We start from the raw sequence: 6,459 nt of genomic DNA, 5'->3' as shown, positions 1-6,459 counted from the left end.
GAAAATGATGCTACCATAATGCTACAACATCCCTACAGCAAATTAAGAAGACTTGTTCTTTGTTACTGTTCTATGTCTCATGTCATTTCTTCATCCATTATAGTCCTTTTCTTACAATGCCAAAAAAAAGAGGACTGACCAATTCCATCCATTAGTTGAAGGGAAATTTATGCATAAATTATATAAAAGACCTTACTAGATTTAAAACTTTAAGATTCACTGAACAACAATTTTATTTAGTACTAACACTAAAACAAAGAGAAATCACTCTTAAACTGAGCTATCTCAAATGTAAAATCACTAGAATTAACTCTAGAAATTAAACAAGCACTAAAATCTAAATAAAACACCTAAAGTGCTTCCCCATTCATAAAGAAATTATAATAGAAGTGTAGCGAGTAGTAGTGAAAACATAAAATCAAAATATGACTCCATATCTTCTTCATTTCTTCTTCCCAGCTTTAGATGCATCTCCAGCCTCAGTCTTCTTAACACCACAAATATTCTTGGACCCATTCTTTCTTTCCTTCATTTGCTTTCTGGACTTCTCCACCTTGATATCAAGGTTGTTCCTGGTAAGCCCATACTTGGGCTCGTACTTGTTGGCATTATCTACAGAGTCGTAGATGAAACCGAAACCAATAGACTTGCACTGAATTCGCATATTGGTAGTCACAGGGATAATTTCTTTCTGTTGATGTATTAAAATCCGTTTGTCTAAGATTTCTTTCTATAGATGATTGTTGTGGAACAGTTTGTCTCCCAACTTCAATACATTGTTTTCTTGGTAAAAGTCCTAAACTATTAGGAGAAGACCACTTGAAACTATATTACAACAGAAGCAACTCAACCAACTTATGTTTTAAAAGCTGGAAGCGAGACCTGGAGCAATCCCTAGCTTGAAAATGAGGATCCAATCTGGGTTGACCCGAACCCATTCTGATTTCTAAATGACTGCAAGCGACAGCGTTGTTGAATGCTAAGCTTGTTAACCTCAAACATATAAAAGATCAATTCCCATATCATGTTGTCAGTTTCAATTAAATTCAAGGTTTAACTTGGTGGTACAACCAATGTATATTACATGAATTATTGGCAATTATTTGAGAAACAAAGTTCTCTTCGGTTGCTAACAATTGGTCCTTAGATTCAAGAGGTTTTTATGGTCGTAAATGTATAATATAGTTTTTGATTTCTCCTGACTATAGGTATTTCAAGGAGGAGAGGATTAAATATATTTGCATGGCCCCATGCAATTAGGAGCTAATGGAGGCATGCATAACTGCATAAGCATGAAGGGCTGGAATTTTTGACTCCGTATGGAATGAAGCCCTGATTCTAGCTACAAATGGATCTAAGGGAGAAAAACTAAAGAAGGCCATGCAATCACCTGTGCTCTTTGTATAAATTAGGAAACTACTCCAAGAAACTTGGTCCTTAGATTCGAGGGGTTCTTATGGTTGTAAATATATAATATAGTTTTTGATGTGCTCCTGACTATATGTATTTCAAGGAAGAGAGAAATTAATTGTATTTGCACGCCCCTGTGCAAGCGGGACCTAATGGAGGCATGTATAAGCATGAAGGGCTAGAATTTTTTACTTCGGATGGAATGAGATCCTGATTCTAGATGCAAATGGGTCTAAAGGAGAAGAAGGTCCTGCAATCACTTGTTTCTCTTTGTATAAATTTGGAGACTGCTCCTTGAAATGAGACACTGTGCTTGCACGATAACCCACTCTCTTAATTTAGGTAAAACGATATCATGAGGCTTTTTGGGGGAGAAATAATGATATAATAAGGCAGTGAAACATATGGTGGTAGAGAGTTTGAATCCTTCAATCTGGCCAAAACAGAGAATGGAGATAGGAAAAGAAAACACAAATCACGGGAGGAAATTAACTGTTATATGCAAAGTGCACGGAAGGCCTCACTTTCTTAACCCATATGGTACTTCCCCATATTTGGGCTCTCAATTGCAATATATATAGAGATGATGATGCTATGGAGAAACTCAGGTGGCTTTCAATCTGTTGGTTTTGGGCCCAATGTCTTGTATTTTATTTCTGACCCATTTCACCTGAGTGGTGGGTACAAAAACTAAAAAAAAAAACAAAAAAAAAACCCATTTCACCAGAGTGGAGGGTTAAGAAAAAGGGGGGGGGGGGACAAGAGTAAAAGAAAATGGGATTAGCTACAACAAGCAACTTGATGGTCTTCTTGTTTTTATTCAACTATGCAGTGAAGGCCGATATAGTCAACTTTGATGCAGTGTGGCGACAACGAGCCAAGGCGGCCGCAAAGCACAGCAGTGACAGCTTTGAGCCCAATCCTGCGACAGTTGCTGCTCAGCTCAACTCACATGTGCACATGTAGGTCCCGAATTTGAATCTTCTCAAAATTCTCCGTGCTCGCAAATTATATTTAAAAAACACATTCCATGGATAATGTATAAATTGAGCTATTTTATGTTGAGAAATGGATAACTCCTGTACTTACGATAGATTTGGCTGGATGAATGAATGATGCAGGACAAGACAACGGAGGTTGGGGGAGACTGGAGGAGCATGCCAGGCGACGAACCCAATAGATGCGTGCTGGAGGTGCAAGGCTAACTGGGCCAATGATCGAAAGGCATACGCCAACTGCGCTTTGGGCTTCGGCAAGAAGGCTGCTGGTGGCAAGGACGGCAAGATCTATGCCGTCACTGACCCCTCCGACAATGACATGGTCAACCCAAAGAATGGCACCCTCCGCCATGCCGTCATTCAGAAGGAACCACTATGGATAATCTTCAAGAAAGACATGAACATCGTACTCAAGGGTGAGCTTATTATCGCCCCTGACAAGACTATCGATGGCCGTGGTGCCAATGTCCACATTACCAAAGGCGCTGGTTTTACCCTCCAGTCCATCCGCAATGTCATCATCACCAACCTCCATATGCATGACATCGTTTCAACTCCAGGTGGTATGATTCGCGCTTCAGTCGACCACTACGGAAAACGCACCGTCAGCGACGGTGATGCCATCAACATCTTTAGCTCCTCTGACATCTGGATCGACCACGTGACCATGTCCAAAGCTGCAGATGGCCTAATCGATGCTGTCGAGGGTTCCACCGCCATCACCATCTCGAATATCGACTTCAGTAATCATGACCACGTACGTATAACTGGTCAATTTGCTATAAGTCTCCTACTAAAACTGATTTCTCTAAATTTAACTAACTTATTTTATAAAATGATTGACTACGTAAAAAATAAGAGTACTTCGACCTTCCAAGTCGACCCACTGACTGTTGCTTCCTTATTGGTGAACAATCGTGTTGACAGTGATGTTGTTAAATGCAAACACCTCTGCTAACAATAAGATGAAGGTTACGATAGCATATAACCATTTTGGGAAAGGATTAACACAGAGAGGTTGCCCAAAGTCCTAAATGGATTTGCTCACGTGGTGAACAATGACTACACGGAATGGGGGATGTATGCCATTGGGGGCAGCTTAAACCCATCCTTCCTCAGCCAGGGCAACCGTTTTGTCGCTGGAAGCTCATCGAGAACCAAGGAGGTTACCAAGAGGGCACTAGCGCCAGAAAGCGAGTGGAAGAATTGGGCATGGGTATCGCAGGGTGATGTGATGGAGAATGGTGCCTTCTTTGTTGAATCGGGTTCCCCGGCCACGTAAGAAGGCCCTCCTCACTTGGAGACCTTATTATCCCAAAGGACGGCAGACCTGTCAGCAGCCTCACTCAGTCTGCTGGTGCACTCAACTGTAAGGTCGGCAGCCCTTGCTGAGCTGTTTCTCGTTCTTTTAATTAATGTAACTTCAAGCACTGTACGTTATTCTTCATGGGCTGATTCTTCTATAAGTTCAGGCGCTGCATGTTGGTCTTCATGGAATGAATAAAAACAGTAACTCTTGATTTTCCAAAACAATGAATAGAAGTACTGACAAAAAGGGGTCTTCCATTACTTCAATACTAGCTAGAACAAGACCAAAAGGCCAACAAAAACGGCTGCATGTTGTAAATTCAGATATGCTCTTAGTAAACTATTTGGTCGTGTCTAAAAATGCTACGCAAATGCACGCGTCACAATTAGGTAGTAAATAGTAAGTAGGGTATCAATCCCACGGAGAATTTTTTTTGTAAATCTCAATGTAAAAGGAAGATTAAGTTAAACAAAATTAACAAAATTACTTTGTGATTAATGAACTAAAGAGACGAAGGACAGAAGAATTAAACAAGAGGTCCTAAATTGGAGAGCACACGATGGAAAGAACTAAAATAAGTGGTATAAATGTTGGATGTCAATTTTCCCTCCCTTGAATTTGGGTTGTGAATGCTACAACAAAGCTGTAGCACAAGGCATATCAAAGAACCTAGAACAAAATTACACACGGGTATCTTCCAGTCCACATACGCATTGACATCCTAATTCAAAATCATCATATTCCTATGGAGAATTTAACTGAGGATGCGAATCACGCTTGATGAGTTCCAATAGTGGTTACGTGAGGTAGGCGAATATCCCTACCCTACCCATTGATTAGCTAAACCCACATAAGGATCATGCTAGTTTACGTTTTTCAACATTGGTCTAGCTCCAATTAACTAAAACCGAAATATGCCCAAAGCCCTTCTAACTTCTGTTGTTCACTTGTTCTTCACATCTTCTCGTCTCTCAACGCAGGAATCACCGAAACTGCTGCCTGAAATAGAAACCTTTGCCTTAACACTGCCTATTTCTCCTCTTTTTATTTGTTTAAAATGTCAGTGAAGAGCGAAGATGTGAAGTTGGAACCACCACCTAAAACTTATCCGGTTATCCCACATGCAAAGAGAAGAAATATCTCTAACGCACCATTTTGAAAAATGAAAAGAGTTTCGACGCACTACTTTGAAAAATGAATAGAGATATGTCGCACCACTATGAAAAATGAGCGTGACGATGGGAATGGGTTGGGATTTTGAAGTTATAAAGTGGGTGGGACCCTGGGATTGTGTGTCATGATAATAGGGTATTATAAGGATTGGTTTGGGAATCGGGAATGGGTATTATCCTTGTCGGATTGCATTGCAAGTGGTCTGATTTCATTATTGAAGGCTGGATTTTGACGTAAACATAGCCCAACCGTCGACTATATTGGTGAGAATTTATTTCCTAGGTCTTCCATTAGAGTATTGGCATGTCTGAACACTTTTTTCAATAGCCAAAGAAGTGGGACATCTCATCACTCTTGATAACAAAGCTAAGCAAGATTTTTTGGGTAGCTATGCTTGTATCATAGTTGAGGTGAAAAATAGGGTGGAGCATGTGCTTTAAGTTCAGATTGAACTGAACTTGACACTAGGATGGTTTTAGTTTTACCCAATCAATTGTGTGTGATGATGGAGAAAATATGTATGCCTCTTGTAGATGTTTTGAGCATGTAGTAGCACTATGTTTATTAAGAAAAACCTAAAAATCCTATAATGGAGGAGAGGTTGCTTGCGCCGGGGAAGACAATGCAAGACAAGTGTTAATGATTGAAATAGTCATTCTACCCTGACCGGTGTGACCAATGGGTTCAATACAATTGTCTCGACCATAGTGACCGACCATCGTGTCAAGAGTACCCGATTAGGATAAACTTCTATCATCTCCAAACTTCTTCGAAAGGATAAGTCAGGTAAAAGGCTATTTGTAGAGTTACTTTCCTAACACAACACTTCTTAGAGTTATATTTGGAGTCTAACTCTGATATCTAAAGCTATATAAGCACCTCAGGCAGGCTTTATGTAGTAAGTATTCATATTTTGTGTGATCAATTACTTGAATTATCTATTGAGTAGTTGAGATCAAATCGTTGGTACTGACTTGCTTGTCGGAGACGTACCTTGACCACCCAAGGTCGAGCACGTGTTTTGCAGGAACGTGACAGGGAAGGACGAGCAAGATTTAGTATCAACAATGGCGCCGTCTGTGGGAAACTTGATCAAAAAGCCATCGTGCAGATAAGATCAGGAACGCTAAATCAACCCTCCGAATAATAATGAGGTGATCAAATTCCCTTGTGAGGTAATATTGTCTTCAAATTCCCTTTAGGGTAATTAAACCATAAGGTATGTCGTACATCCCTTTTCTTAAAATAATCATTATTTTTTAAACAAATTTGAGGACTTATTCCCAAATCGAGTTTGCCAAACGAATTGTCGGGTTATGAAGAACCCACCAAATAGAACAATCAGCATATAAGAGACAAGAAGAACACAAGAATATATGGGCAAGAGAGAAAACTCCACTATAAATAAATAAATATCCAAGAGGAAAGATATTTGGGATGCTTAAAGAAGGAGGAGGCTTTCTTTTATAGCCTCCTCCTCTCCACATATTCCCACATCAGTCGATGTGGGACTAATACTACTACAATCTCCCACTTGGAGATTAGATTGAGAACCAATCAATATCCACA

At 40.0% G+C, this 6,459-nt stretch overlaps 1 pseudogene; it reads left to right on the top strand.

Moving 5' to 3' along the window:
* The first annotated feature begins 2,184 nt into the window (after positions 1-2,184).
* LOC148998867 (putative pectate lyase P59) lies at positions 2,185-3,800 on the top strand (annotated as a pseudogene).
* Positions 3,801-6,459: the final 2,659 nt, after the last annotated feature.

Source organism: Hakea prostrata, unplaced genomic scaffold (assembly GCF_041222555.1).
Source record: "Hakea prostrata isolate BN-2017 unplaced genomic scaffold, UWA_Hpros_2 contig_105, whole genome shotgun sequence".
In the NCBI taxonomy this organism is placed as follows: Eukaryota; Viridiplantae; Streptophyta; class Magnoliopsida; order Proteales; family Proteaceae; genus Hakea; species Hakea prostrata.
The sequence above is the reverse complement of the archived record's forward strand: the minus strand, read 5'-3'. Positions and strand labels throughout refer to the sequence as shown.